The sequence below is a fragment of the Triticum aestivum genome, chromosome 7B, assembly GCF_018294505.1.
Source record: "Triticum aestivum cultivar Chinese Spring chromosome 7B, IWGSC CS RefSeq v2.1, whole genome shotgun sequence".
NCBI lineage: Eukaryota > Viridiplantae > Streptophyta > Magnoliopsida > Poales > Poaceae > Triticum > Triticum aestivum.
In genome coordinates, this window is record NC_057813.1 from 654,487,355 (window position 1) to 654,503,150 (window position 15,796).

The 15,796-nt window shown below is 57.0% G+C and overlaps 1 pseudogene; it reads right to left on the reverse strand.

The window, feature by feature from the left end:
• The window catches only part of LOC123158380 (DNA topoisomerase 2-like), a 30,746-nt pseudogene extending 15,695 nt beyond the window's left edge, over nt 1-15,051 (reverse strand).
• Nucleotides 15,052-15,796: the final 745 nt, after the last annotated feature.

Consider the following 15,796-nt stretch of genomic DNA (forward strand, 5'->3'; position numbering starts at 1 on the left):
TCTTCGGACATGCCACAACACCACCCCGCATGTATGAGGGCCCGGTACGACGCTCCGGTGGCATTGCTACCCCCCAGGGCCCCCGTCCCGGCTAACCCTGTAGCGTTTGACCACGGGATCTAGCCCTTTGACTTTGCACGGACGGGCTTTGACCAGTGGACCTCTCCACCCGGTTGTGTTAGGTCGGCCCAGAGGAACACTTTGGAGCAACATCCGGGCCAAACCCACAGCTACATCCACTCCGTGTAGACCCGACGCGTCCGTTTCCCCCCTCCAGGTGCCGGCGGCGGCGGCGTCCGTGAGGGGGGGGCACACCCCGGAGACGCGTGCTGGGCGTTTGCAACCGCCTCAACACTTCCAGATTTGTGAGAGGCCGCCTACGCAAGATTTGACGGTATGCTAGCCCCCGGAGGCCGCCGGCCACAGTCATAGACGTGCGAAGAGCAATCCGCGTAGAGGGAAGTGTTCAGATACTTCTCCATCACAAAAAATTATGAAAAATTACCATCAGTCCTATAGCACATGTGCCCACGTTGTGTAAAAAACTCATGATTTTATCGCGCTCCAAGTATTTAATAATATTCACGCTGCATCGTTACCGCAGAACGTCTACTACCGTTTCATTGCCGTCCGTGTGGGGGGCCACAACCCGGAGACGCGTGCCGCCTCTTCGGACATGCCACAACACCACCCCGCATGTATGAGGGCCCGGTACGACGCTCCGGTGGCATTGCTACCCCCCAGGGCTCCCGTCCCGGCTAACCCTTTAGCGTTTGACCACGGGATCTAGCCCTTTGACTTTGCACGGACGGGCTTTGACCAGTGGACCTCTCCACCCGGTTGTGTTAGGTCGGCCCAGAGGAACACTTTGGAGCAACATCCGGGCCAAACCCACAGCTACATCCACTCCGTGTAGACCAGACGCGTCCGTTTCCCCCCTCCAGGTGCCGGCGGCGGCGGCGTCCGTGAGGGGGGGGGCACACCCCGGAGACGCGTGCTGGGCGTTTGCAACCGCCTCAACACTTCCAGATTTGTGAGAGGCCGCCTACGCAAGATTTGACGGTATGCTAGCCCCCGGAGGCCGCCGGCCACAGTCGTAGACGTGCGAAGAGCAATCCGCGTAGAGGGAAGTGTTCAGATACTTCTCCATCACAAAAAATTATGAAAACTTACCATCAGTCCTATAGCACATGTGCCCACGTTGTGTAAAAAACTCATGATTTTATCGCGCTCCAAGTATTTAATAATATTCACGCTGCATCGTTACCGCAGAACGTCTACTACCGTTTCATTGCCGTCCGTGAGGGGGGCCACAACCCGGAGACGCGTGCCGCCACTTCGGACATGCCACAACACCACCCCGCATGTATGAGGGCCCGGTACGACGCTCCGGTGGCATTGCTACCCCCCAGGGCCCCCGTCCCGGCTAACTCTGTAGCGTTTGACCACGGGATCTAGCCCTTTGACTTTGCACGGACGGGCTTTGACCAGTGGACCTCTCCACCCGGTTGTGTTAGGTCGGCCCAGAGGAACACTTTGGAGCAACATCCGGGCCAAACCCACAGCTACATCCACTCCCTGTAGACCCGACGCGTCCGTTTCCCCCCTCCAGGTGCCGGCGGCGGCGGCGTCCGTGAGGGGAGGGGGCACACCCCGGAGACGCGTGCTGGGCGTTTGCAACCGCCTCAACACTTCCAGATTTGTGAGAGGCCGCCTACGCAAGATTTGACGGTATGCTAGCCCCCGGAGGCCGCTGGCCACAGTCGTAGACGTGCGAAGAGCAATCCGCGTAGAGGGAAGTGTTCAGATACTTCTCCATCACAAAAAATCATGAAAAATTACCATCAGTCCTATAGCACATGTGCCCACGTTGTGTAAAAAACTCATGATTTTATCGCGCTCCAAGTATTTAATAATATTCACGCTGCATCGTTACCGCAGAACGTCTACTACCGTTTCATTGCCGTCCGTGAGGGGGGCCACAACCCGGAGACGCGTGCCGCCTCTTCGGACATGCCACAACACCACCCCGCATGTATGAGGGCCCGGTACGACGCTCCGGTGGCATTGCTACCCCCCAGGGCTCCCGTCCCGGCTAACCATGTAGCGTTTGACCACGGGATCTAGCCCTTTGACTTTGCACGGACGGGCTTTGACCAGTGGACCTCTCCACCCGGTTGTGTTAGGTCGGCCCAGAGGAACACTTTGGAGCAACATCCGGGCCAAACCCACAGCTACATCCACTCCGTGTAGACCCGACGCGTCCGTTTCCCCCCTCCAGGTGCCGGCGGCGGCGGCGGCCGTGAGGGGGGGGGGCACACCCCGGAGACGCGTGCTGGGCGTTTGCAACCGCCTCAACACTTCCAGATTTGTGAGAGGCCGCCTACGCAAGATTTGACGGTATGCTAGCCCCCGGAGGCCGCCGGCCACAGTCGTAGACGTGCGAAGAGCAATCCGCGTAGAGGGAAGTGTTCAGATACTTCTCCATCACAAAAAATTATGAAAAATTACCATCAGTCCTATAGCACATGTGCCCACGTTGTGTAAAAAACTTATGATTTTATCGCGCTCCAAGTATGTAATAATATTCACGCTGCATCGTTACCGCAGAACGTCTACTACCGTTTCATTGCCGTCCGTGAGGGGGGCCACAACCCGGAGACGCGTGCCGCCTCTTCGGACATGCCACAACACCACCCCGCATGTATGAGGGCCCGGTACGACGCTCCGGTGGCATTGCTACCCCCAGGGCCCCCGTCCCGGCTAACCCTGTAGCGTTTGACCACGGGATCTAGCCCTTTGACTTTGCACGGACGGGCTTTGACCAGTGGACCTCTCCACCCGGTTGTGTTAGGTCGGCCCAGAGGAACACTTTGGAGCAACATCCGGGCCAAACCCACAGCTACATCCACTCCGTGTAGACCCGACGCGTCCGTTTCCCCCCTCCAGGTGCCGGCGGCGGCGGCGGCCGTGAGGGGGGGGCACGCCCCGGAGACGCGTGTTGGGCGTTTGCAACCGCTTCAACACTTCCAAATTTGTGAGAGGCCGCCTACGCAAGATTTGACGGTATGCTAGCCCCCGGAGGCCGCCGGCCACAGTCGTAGACGTGCGAAGAGCAATCCGCGTAGAGGGAAGTGTTCAGATACTTCTCCATCACAAAAAATTATGAAAAATTACCATCAGTCCTATAGCACATGTGCCCACGTTGTGTAAAAAACTCATGATTTTATCGCGCTCCAAGTATTTAATAATATTCACGCTGCATCGTTACCGCAGAACGTCTACTACCGTTTCATTGCCGTCCGTGAGGGGGGCCACAACCCGGAGACGCGTGCCGCCTCTTCGGACATGCCACAACACCACCCCGCATGTATGAGGGCCCGGTACGACGCTCCGGTGGCATTGCTACCCCCCAGGGCTCCCGTCCCGGCTAACCCTGTAGCGTTTGACCACGGGATCTAGCCCTTTGACTTTGCACGGACGGGCTTTGACCAGTGGACCTCTCCACCCGGTTGTGTTAGGTCGGCCCAGAGGAACACTTTGGAGCAACATCCGGCCCAAACCCACAGCTACATCCACTCCGTGTAGACCCGACGCGTCCGTTTCCCCCCTCCAGGTGCCGGCGGCGGCGGCGTCCGTGAGGGGGGGGGGCACACCCCGGAGACGCGTGCTGGGCGTTTGCAACCGCCTCAACACTTCCAGATTTGTGAGAGGCCGCCTACGCAAGATTTGACGGTATGCTAGCCCCCGGAGGCCGCCGGCCACAGTCGTAGACGTGCGAAGAGCAATCCGCGTAGAGGGAAGTGTTCAGATACTTCTCCATCACAAAAAATTATGAAAAATTACCATCAGTCCTATAGCACATGTGCCCACGTTGTGTAAAAAACTCATGATTTTATCGCGCTCCAAGTATTTAATAATATTCACGCTGCATCGTTACCGCAGAATGTCTACTACCGTTTCATTGCCGTCCGTGAGGGGGGCCACAACCCGGAGACGCGTGCCGCCTCTTCGGACATGCCACAACACCACCCCGCATGTATGAGGGCCCGGTACGACGCTCCGGTGGCATTGCTACCCCCCAGGGCCCCCGTCCCGGCTAACCCTGTAGCGTTTGACCACGGGATCTAGCCCTTTGACTTTGCACGGACGGGCTTTGACCAGTGGACCTCTCCCCCCGGTTGTGTTAGGTCGGCCCAGAGGAACACTTTGGAGCAACATCCGGGCCAAACCCACAGCTACATCCACTCCCTGTAGACCCGACGCGTCCGTTTCCCCCCTCCAGGTGCCGGCGGCGGCGGCGTCCGTGAGGGGGGGGGGGGCTCACCCCGGAGACGCGTGCTGGGCGTTTGCAACTGCCTCAACACTTCCAGATTTGTGAGAGGCCGCCTACGCAAGATTTGACGGTATGCTAGCCCCCGGAGGCCGCCGGCCACAGTCGTAGCCGTGCGAAGAGCAATCCGCGTAGAGGGAAGTGTTCAGATACTTCTCCATCACAAAAATTATGAAAAATTACCATCAGTCCTATAGCACATGTGCCCACGTTGTGTAAAAAACTCATGATTTTATCGCGCTCCAAGTATTTAATAATATTCACGCTGCATCGTTACCGCAGAACGTCTGCTACCGTTTCATTGTCGTCCGTGAGGGGGGCCACAACCCGGAGACGCGTGCCGCCTCTTCGGACATGCCACAACACCACCCCGCATGTATGAGGGCCCGGTACGACGCTCCGGTGGCATTGCTACCCCCCAGGGCCCCCGTCCCGGCTAACCCTGTAGCGTTTGACCACGGGATCTAGCCCTTTGACTTTGCACGGACGGGCTTTGACCAGTGGACCTCTCCACCCGGTTGTGTTAGGTCGGCCCAGAGGAACACTTTGGAGCAACATCCGGGCCAAACCCACAGCTACATCCACTCCGTGTAGACCCGACGCGTCCGTTTCCCCCCTCAAGGTGCCGGCGGCGGCGGCGGCCGTGAGGGGGGGGGCACACCCCGGAGACGCGTGCTGGGCGTTTGCAACCGCCTCAACACTTCCAGATTTGTGAGAGGCCGCCTTCGCAAGATTTGACGGTATGCTAGCCCCCGGAGGCCGCCGGCCACAGTCATAGACGTGCGAAGAGCAATCCGCGTAGAGGGAAGTGTTCAGATACTTCTCCATCACAAAAAATTATGAAAAATTACCATCAGTCCTATAGCACATGTGCCCACGTTGTGTAAAAAACTCATGATTTTATCGCGCTCCAAGTATTTAATAATATTCACGCTGCATCGTTACCGCAGAACGTCTACTACCGTTTCATTGCCGTCCGTGAGGGGGGCCACAACCCGGAGACGCGTGCCGCCTCTTCGGACATGCCACAACACCACCCCGCATGTATGAGGGTCCGGTACGACGCTCCGGTGGCATTGCTACCCCCCAGGGCCCCCGTCCCGGCTAACCCTGTAGCGTTTGACCACGGGATCTAGCCCTTTGACTTTGCACGAACGGGCTTTGACCAGTGGACCTCTCCGCCCGGTTGTGTTAGGTCGGCCCAGAGGAACACTTTGGAGCAATATCCGGGCCAAACCCACAGCTACATCCACTCCGTGTAGACCCGACGCGTCCGTTTCCCCCCTCAAGGTGCCGGCGGCGGCGGCGTCCGTGAGGGGGGGGGGCACACCCCGGAGACGCGTGCTGGGCGTTTGCAACCGCCTCAACACTTCCAGATTTGTGAGAGGCCGCCTACGCAAGATTTGACGGTATGCTAGCCCCCGGAGGCCGCCGTCCACAGTCGTAGACGTGCGAAGAGCAATCCGCGTAGAGGGAAGTGTTCAGATACTTCTCCATCACAAAAAATTATGAAAACTTACCATCAGTCCTATAGCACATGTGCCCACGTTGTGTAAAAAACTCATGATTTTATCGCGCTCCAAGTATTTAATAATATTCACGCTGCATCGTTACCGCAGAACGTCTACTACCGTTTCATTGCCGTCCGTGAGGGGGGCCACAACCCGGAGACGCGTGCCGCCTCTTCGGACATGCCACAACACCACCCCGCATGTATGAGGGCCCGGTACGACGCTCCGGTGGCATTGCTACCCCCCAGGGCCCCCGTCCCGGCTAACCCTGTAGCGTTTGACCACGGGATCTAGCCCTTTGACTTTGCACGGACGGGCTTTGACCAGTGGACCTCTCCACCCGGTTGTGTTAGGTCGGCCCAGAGGAACACTTTGGAGCAACATCCGGGCCAAACCCACAGCTACATCCACTCCGTGTAGACCCGACGTGTCCGTTTCCCCCCTCCAGGTGCCGGCGGTGGCGGCGTCCGTGAGGGGGGGGGCACACCCCGGAGACACGTGCTGGGCGTTTGCAACCGCCTCAACACTTCCAGATTTGTGAGAGGCCGCCTACGCAAGATTTGACGGTATGCTAGCCCCCGGAGGCCGCCGGCCACAGTCGTAGACGTGCGAAGAGCAATCCGCGTAGAGGGAAGTGTTCAGATACTTCTCCATCACAAAAAATTATGAAAAATTACCATCCGTCCTATAGCACATGTGCCCACGTTGTGTAAAAAACTCATGATTTTATCGCGCTCCAAGTATTTAATACCGTCCCGGCTAACCCTGTAGCGTTTGACCACGGGATCTAGCCCTTTGACTTTGCACGGACGGGCTTTGACCAGTGGACCTCTCCACCCGGTTGTGTTAGGTCGGCCCAGAGGAACACTTTGGAGCAACATCCGGGCCAAACCCACAGCTACATCCACTCCGTGTAGACCCGACGCGTCCGTTTCCCCCCTCCAGGTGCCGGCGGCGGCGGCGGCCGTGAGGGGGGGGGGCACACCCCGGAGACGCGTGCTGGGCGTTTGCAACCGCCTCAACACTTCCAGATTTGTGAGAGGCCGCCTACGCAAGATTTGACGGTATGCTAGCCCCCGGAGGCCGCCGGCCACAGTCGTAGACGTGCGAAGAGCAATCCGCGTAGAGGGAAGTGTTCAGATACTTCTCCATCACAAAAAATTATGAAAAATTACCATCAGTCCTATAGCACATGTGCCCACGTTGTGTAAAAAACTCATGATTTTATCGCGCTCCAAGTATTTAATAATATTCACGCTGCATCGTTACCGCAGAATGTCTACTACCGTTTCATTGCCGTCCGTGAGGGGGGCCACAACCCGGAGACGCGTGCCGCCTCTTCAGACATGCCACAACACCACCCCGCATGTATGAGGGCCCGGTACGACGCTCCGGTGGCATTGCTACCCCCCAGGGCCCCCGTCCCGGCTAACCCTGTAGCGTTTGACCACGGGATCTATCCCTTTGACTTTGCACGGACGGGCTTTGACCAGTGGACCTCTCCACCCGGTTGTGTTAGGTCGGCCCAGAGGAACACTTTGGAGCAACATCCGGGCCAAACCCACAGCTACATCCACTCCCTGTAGACCCGACGCGTCCGTTTCCCCCCTCCAGGTGCCGGCGGCGGCGGCGTCCGTGAGGGGGGGGGGGCTCACCCCGGAGACGCGTGCTGGGCGTTTGCAACTGCCTCAACACTTCCAGATTTGTGAGAGGCCGCCTACGCAAAATTTGACGGTATGCTAGCCCCCGGAGGCCGCCGGCCACAGTCGTAGCCGTGCGAAGAGCAATCCGCGTAGAGGGAAGTGTTCAGATACTTCTCCATCACAAAAATTATGAAAAATTACCATCAGTCCTATAGCACATGTGCCCACGTTGTGTAAAAAACTCATGATTTTATCGCGCTCCAAGTATTTAATAATATTCACGCTGCATCGTTACCGCAGAACGTCTGCTACCGTTTCATTGTCGTCCGTGAGGGGGGCCACAACCCGGAGACGCGTGCCGCCTCTTCGGACATGCCACAACACCACCCCGCATGTATGAGGGCCCGGTACGACGCTCCGGTGGCATTGCTACCCCCCAGGGCCCCCGTCCCGGCTAACCCTGTAGCGTTTGACCACGGGATCTAGCCCTTTGACTTTGCACGGACGGGCTTTGACCAGTGGACCTCTCCACCCGGTTGTGTTAGGTCGGCCCAGAGGAACACTTTGGAGCAACATCCGGGCCAAACCCACAGCTACATCCACTCCGTGTAGACCCGACGCGTCCGTTTCCCCCCTCCAGGTGCTGGCGGCGGCGGCGTCCGTGAGGGGGGGGGGGGGGCACACCCCGGAGACGCGTGCTGGGCGTTTGCAACCGCCTCAACACTTCCAGATTTGTGAGAGGCCGCCTACGCAAGATTTGACGGTATGCTAGCCCCCGGAGGCCGCCGACCACAGTCGTAAACGTGCGAAGAGCAATCCGCGTAGAGGGAAGTGTTCAGATACTTCTCCATCACAAAAAATTATGAAAAATTACCATCAGTCCTATAGCACATGTGCCCACGTTGTGTAAAAAACTCATGATTTTATCGCGCTCCAAGTATTTAATAATATTCACGCTGCATCGTTACCGCAGAACGTCTACTACCGTTTCATTGCCGTCCATGAGGGGGGCCACAACCCGGAGAAGCGTGCCGCCTCTTCGGACATGCCACAACACCACCCCGCATGTATGAGGGCCCGGTACGACGCTCCGGTGGCATTGCTACCCCCCCAGGGCCCCCGTCCCGGCTAACCCTGTAGCGTTTGACCACGGGATCTAGCCCTTTGACTTTGCACGGACGGGCTTTGACCAGTGGACCTCTCCACCCGGTTGTGTTAGGTCGGCCCAGAGGAACACTTTGGAGCAACATCCGGGCCAAACCCACAGCTACATCCACTCCGTGTAGACCCGACGCGTCCGTTTCCCCCCTCCAGGTGCCGGCGGCGGCGGCGTCCGTGAGGGGGAGGGACACATCCCGGAGACGCGTGCTGGGCGTTTGCAACCGCCTCAACACTTCCAGATTTGTGAGAGGCCGCCTACGCAAGATTTGACGGTATGCTAGCCCCCGGAGGCCGCCGGCCAAAGTCGTAGACGTGCGAAGAGCAATCCGCGTAGAGGGAAGTGTTCAGATACTTCTCCATCACAAAAAATTATGAAAAATTACCATCAGTCCTATAGCACATGTGCCCACGTTGTGTAAAAAACTCATGATTTTATCGCGCTCCAAGTATTTAATAATATTCACGCTGCATCGTTACCGCAGAACGTCTACTACCGTTTCATTGCCATCCGTGAGGGGGGCCACAACCCGGAGAAGCGTGCCGCCTCTTCGGACATGCCACAACACCACCCCGCATGTATGAGGGCCCGGTACGACGCTCCGGTGGCATTGCTACCCCCCAGGGCCCCCGTCCCGGCTAACCCTGTAGCGTTTGACCACGGGATCTAGCCCTTTGACTTTGCACGGACGGGCTTTGACCAGTGGACCTCTCCACCCGGTTGTGTTAGGTCGGCCCAGAGGAACACTTTGGAGCAACATCCGGGCCAAACCCACAGCTACATCCACTCCGTGTAGACCCGACGCGTCCATTTCCCCCCTCCAGGTGCCGGCAGCGGCGGCGTCCGTGAGGGGGGGGCACACCCCGGAGACGCGTGCTGGGCGTTTGCAACCGCCTCAACACTTCCAGATTTGTGATAGGCCGCCTACGCAAGATTTGACGGTATGCTAGCCCCCGGAGGCCGCCGGCCACAGTCGTAGACGTGCGAAGAGCAATCCGCGTAGAGGGAAGTGTTCAGATACTTCTCCATCACAAAAAATTATGAAAAATTACCATCAGTCCTATAGCACATGTGCCCACGTTGTATAAAAAACTTATGATTTTATCGCGCTCCAAGTATGTAATAATATTCACGCTGCATCGTTACCGCAGAACGTCTACTACCGTTTCATTGCCGTCCGTGAGGGGGGCCACAACCCGGAGACGCGTGCCGCCTCTTCGGACATGCCACAACACCACCCCGCATGTATGAGGGCCCGGTACGACGCTCCGGTGGCATTGCTACCCCCAGGGCCCCCGTCCCGGCTAACCCTGTAGCGTTTGACCACGGGATCTAGCCCTTTGACTTTGCACGGACGGGCTTTGACCAGTGGACCTCTCCACCCGGTTGTGTTAGGTCGGCCCAGAGGAACACTTTGGAGCAACATCCGGGCCAAACCCACAGCTACATCCACTCCGTGTAGACCCGACGCGTTCGTTTCCCCCCTCAAGGTGCCGGCGGCGGCGGCGTCCGTGAGTGGGGGGGCACACCCCGGAGACGCATGCTGGGCGTTTGCAACCGCCTCAACACTTCCAGATTTGTGAGAGGCCGCCTACGCAAGATTTGACGGTATGCTAGCCCCCGGAGGCCGCCGGCCACAGTCATAGACGTGCGAAGAGCAATCCGCATAGAGGGAAGTGTTCAGATACTTCTCCATCACAAAAAATTATGAAAAATTACCATCAGTCCTATAGCACATGTGCCCACGTTGTGTAAAAAACTCATGATTTTATCGCGCTCCAAGTATTTAATAATATTCACGCTGCATCGTTACCGCAGAATGTCTACTACCGTTTCATTGCCGTCCGTGAGGGGGGCCACAACCCGGAGACGCGTGCCGCCTCTTCGGACATGCCACAACACCACCCCGCATGTATGAGGGCCCGGTACGACGCTCCGGTGGCATTGCTACCCCCCAGGGCCCCCGTCCCGGCTAACCCTGTAGCGTTTGACCACGGGATCTAGCCCTTTGACTTTGCACGGACGGGCTTTGACCAGTGGACCTCTCCACCCGGTTGTGTTAGGTCGGCCCAGAGGAACACTTTGGAGCAACATCCGGGCCAAACCCACAGCTACATCTACTCCGTGTAGACCCGACGCGTCCGTTTCCCCCCTCCAGGTGCCGGCGGCGGCGGCGTCCGTGAGGGGGGGGGGGGCACACCCCGGAGACGCGTGCTGGGTGTTTGCAACCGCCTCAACACTTCCAGATTTGTGAGAGGCCGCCTACGCAAGATTTGACGGTATGCTAGCCCCCGGAGGCCGCCGGCCACAGTCGTAGACGTGCGAAGAGCAATCCGCGTAGAGGGAAGTGTTCAGATACTTCTCCATCACAAAAAATTATGAAAACTTACCATCAGTCCTATAGCACATGTGCCCACGTTGTGTAAAAAACTCATGATTTTATCGCGCTCCAAGTATTTAATAATATTCACGCTGCATCGTTACCACAGAACGTCTACTACCGTTTCATTGCCGTCCGTGAGGGGGGCCACAACCCGGAGACGCGTGCCGCCTCTTCGGACATGCCACAACACCACCCCGCATGTATGAGGGCCCGGTACGACGCTCCGGTGGCATTGCTACCCCCCAGGGCCCCCGTCCCGGCTAACCCTGTAGCGTTTGACCACGGGATCTAGCCCTTTGACTTTGCACGGACGGGCTTTGACCAGTGGACCTCTCCACCCGGTTGTGTTAGGTCGGCCCAGAGGAACACTTTGGAGCAACATCCGGGCCAAACCCACAGCTACATCCACTCCGTGTAGACCAGACGCGTCCGTTTCCCCCCTCCAGGTGCCGGCGGCGGCGGCGTCCGTGAGGGGGGGGGGCACACCCCGGAGACGCGTGCTGGGCGTTTGCAACCGCCTCAACACTTCCAGATTTGTGAGAGGCCGCCTACGCAAGATTTGACGGTATGCTAGCCCCCGGAGGCCGCCGGCCACAGTCGTAGACGTGCGAAGAGCAATCCGCGTAGAGGGAAGTGTTCAGATACTTCTCCATCACAAAAAATTATGAAAACTTACCATCAGTCCTATAGCACATGTGCCCACGTTGTGTAAAAAACTCATGATTTTATCGCGCTCCAAGTATTTAATAATATTCACGCTGCATCGTTACCGCAGAACGTCTACTACCGTTTCATTGCCGTCCGTGAGGGGGGCCACAACCCGGAGACGCGTGCCGCCACTTCGGACATGCCACAACACCACCCCGCATGTATGAGGGCCCGGTACGACGCTCCGGTGGCATTGCTACCCCCCAGGGCCCCCGTCCCGGCTAACTCTGTAGCGTTTGACCACGGGATCTAGCCCTTTGACTTTGCACGGACGGGCTTTGACCAGTGGACCTCTCCACCCGGTTGTGTTAGGTCGGCCCAGAGGAACACTTTGGAGGAACATCCGGGCCAAACCCACAGCTACATCCACTCCCTGTAGACCCGACGCGTCCGTTTCCCCCCTCCAGGTGCCGGCGGCGGCGGCGTCCGTGAGGGGGGGGCACACCCCGGAGACGCGTGCTGGGCGTTTGCAACCGCCTCAACACTTTCAGATTTGTGAGAGGCCGCCTACGCAAGATTTGACGGTATGCTAGCCCCCGGAGGCCGCCGGCCACAGTCGTAGACGTGCGAAGAGCAATCCGCGTAGAGGGAAGTGTTCAGATACTTCTCCATCACAAAAAATTATGAAAAATTACCATCAGTCCTATAGCACATGTGCCCACGTTGTGTAAAAAAGTCATGATTTTATCGCGCTCCAAGTATTTAATAATATTCACGCTGCATCGTTACCGCAGAACGTCTACTACCGTTTCATTGCCGTCCGTGAGGGGGGCCACAACCCGGAGACGCGTGCCGCCTCTTCGGACATGCCACAACACCACCCCGCATGTATGAGGGCCCGGTACGACGCTCCGCTGGCATTGCTACCCCCCAGGGCCCCCGTCCTGGCTAACCCTGTAACGTTTGACCACGGGATCTAGCCCTTTGACTTTGCACGGACGGGCTTTGACCAGTGGACCTCTCCACTCGGTTGTGTTAGGTCGGCCCAGAGGAACACTTTGGAGCAACATCCGGGCCAAACCCACAGCTACATCCACTCCGTGTAGACCCGACGCGTCCGTTTCCCCCCTCCAGGTGCCGGCGGCGGCGGCGTCCGTGAGGAGGGGGGGGCACACCCCGGAGACGCGTGCTGGGCGTTTGCAACCGCCTCAACACTTCCAGATTTGTGAGAGGCCGCCTACGCAAGATTTGACGGTATGCTAGCCCCCGGAGGCCGCCGGCCATAGTCGTAGACGTGCGAAGAGCAATCCGCGTAGAGGGAAGTGTTCAGATACTTCTCCATCACAAAAAATTATGAAAAATTACCATCAGTCCTATAGCACATGTGCCCATGTTGTGTAAAAAACTCATGATTTTATCGCGCTCCAAGTATTTAATAATATTCACGCTGCATCGTTACCGCAGAACGTCTACTACCGTTTCATTGCCGTCCGTGAGGGGGCCACAACCCGGAGACGCGTGCCGCCTCTTCGGACATGCCACAACACCACCCCGCATGTATGAGGGCCCAGTACGACGCTCCGGTGGCATTGCTACCCCCAGGGCCCCCGTCCCGGCTAACCCTGTAGCGTTTGACCACGGGATCTAGCCCTTTGACTTTGCACGGACGGGCTTTGACCAGTGGACCTCTCCACCCGGTTGTGTTAGGTCGGCCCAGAGGAACACTTTGGAGCAACATCGATCCGGGCCAAACCCACAGCTACATCCACTCCGTGTAGACCCGACGCGTCCGTTTCCCCCCTCCAGGTGCCGGCGGCGGCGGCGTCCGTGAGGGGGGGGGCACGCCCCGGAGACGCGTGCCGCCTCTTCGGACATGCCACAACACCACCCCGCATGTATGAGGGCCCGCTACGACGCTCCGGTGGCATTTCTACCCCCAGGGCCCCCGTCCCGCCTAACCCTGGAGCGGTTGACCACGAGATCTAGCCTTCTGACTTCCCACGGACGGGCTTTGACCAGTGGACCTCTCCACCCGGTTGTGTTAGGTCGGCCCAGAGGGACACCCGAGAGCAACATCCGGGCAAAAACCACAGCTACATCCACTCCGTGTTGACCCGACGCGTCCGTTTCCCCCCTCCAGGTGCCGGCGGCGGCGCCGTCCATGAGGGGGGGCACACTGCGGATGTGAGGGGGGTCACTCTCTGGAGACGGGTGTCGGGCGTTTGCAACTGCCACAAAACTTCTGTCGGCATAGCTGTTTTTGATTTTAATAAAATATAAGGATCTATATTTAAAAGAACATGACCGCACATTATTAACGTGCTCGAAAAAATACAAACTATATATATATATATTCATAATATATGAAAAAAAATACAAACTACATATATATTCATATGTATGTTTATATTTAACATGCTACATGTTAGTTGATATAATAATACACAAAAAAGCATTAAAAAATATGTACGGAAAAAAATCTACCAGCGTGCCGCGGATCACTGACGTGGCAGATATGCCGACGGCAGCCGTCGGCATAGCCTCTGCATGGTGCGACCTGGATCAATGACGTGGCCTGCGGACCTATGCCGACGCCCCCCGTCTAGGCCGTCGGCATAGCTCTGACGCCGTTTGCCAGGGGGTGGCCGGGCCCCACGTGTATGCCGACGGCCTTCGTAAGCCGACGGTAGCTGTCGGCGTATATGTAGCTAGGCCGACGGCCGTTCTATGCCGACGGGTGCCGTCGGCTTATCTCTGCGTAGCCCGACGGCCTTTGTACGCCGACGGCCAGAACCAGGCTGTCGGCATATCTCCGGAGAAGCCGACGGGGGCCGTCGGCATTGTTCTGGCCGTCGGGGTATGGCCCTGTTCCGGTAGTGCATCCTCCTTTTCTAAAAAAAAAAACCAAACGTGAAGCAGGGCCTCAAAAGATTGATGTTGTTGCTGCCAACAAACTCTTGAGCCATCCCGATGATCGTCCTCGCTGGACTCTGCTGACGGTGGTAGTAATTGAATGCCGAGTGTTCCGAGACATAGCGAGCAAACCGTGACACCTGTATGTAGCCAGTGAAGGTAACGAATTTAGGAACATGATTTATTCCAGGAAACAGATTGATTCAATAGATCTTTGGCGCACGCACGCTGGCTTCTTCGTCCAAATCCCTCTTGAACGCGCAGAACAAAACCTTCCTCTGCCCTTGTTTTAGGCCGTCGACCATCGACGGTATTGCAAGGGCCGCCTCTGCCATCGGAATTTGTTTCCGGTATTGCCTTGGCCCAGTACAACTGCAACCAGGACGCTCCCTGAAGATGAAGTACCGGAGGTGGCGAGCGACGGCTGGCGGTGCTCGCTGCTTATTTGATCAGAATCCAAAGCCGTGCCCGTCTCCAACACCAATCGCGCACGGTTACCAAGGATACGTATCAATCTGGATTTCCTTGCGATGGATACGCATGGGGAATTTGATCTTTGCCCCCTCCAACTTGATGATTTGTCACTGCTTACTTTCCAATTGAGGTTTTTTTTACGTAAAAAAAACGTGACAAAAGATTTCTAAATTTTCATTTTTATATGGAGTACTTAAGAAGCGAGTAAGAGTTGTCTGGTTATTTTGTGAAAAACTGGCCTGAATTCGTTACAACCCAACCTATGTCATCCTGAATATGGACACCACCGACTGACCAGGCCATCAAGCTAAACAACATGAAATAGAGCATCTTCAACTTGGATCCCTAAAATAGACACTATATTTGTCCGTGGACGCATCTGTGGATACTGATATGCATGGGAGCCGTCCGTACAACCATGTCCACATACGTTCCAAAGCAAATTTGAATAAATGGGACGAATTTCATGCTAGCTGGATGATTTTCATTTCAGCCGAATGAAATTCATTACAATTTTGACATATTTCAACTAAGCAAAAGTGGACGGGACTTCCTGAACATAATCTAAATAATTGCCGGTTGTTGCGGAGTCTATGTCCAACATCATGTACTCCCTCTCACCGGCTCTGAGCCCCAGGAAGTGAAGCTGCTGGAAGGAAAGAATAGGAGTATCCTTCATGGGACCCAAGTCATGGTGGCCTCGCATGTGCCACCCTTTCTTGCCCGAGTCAG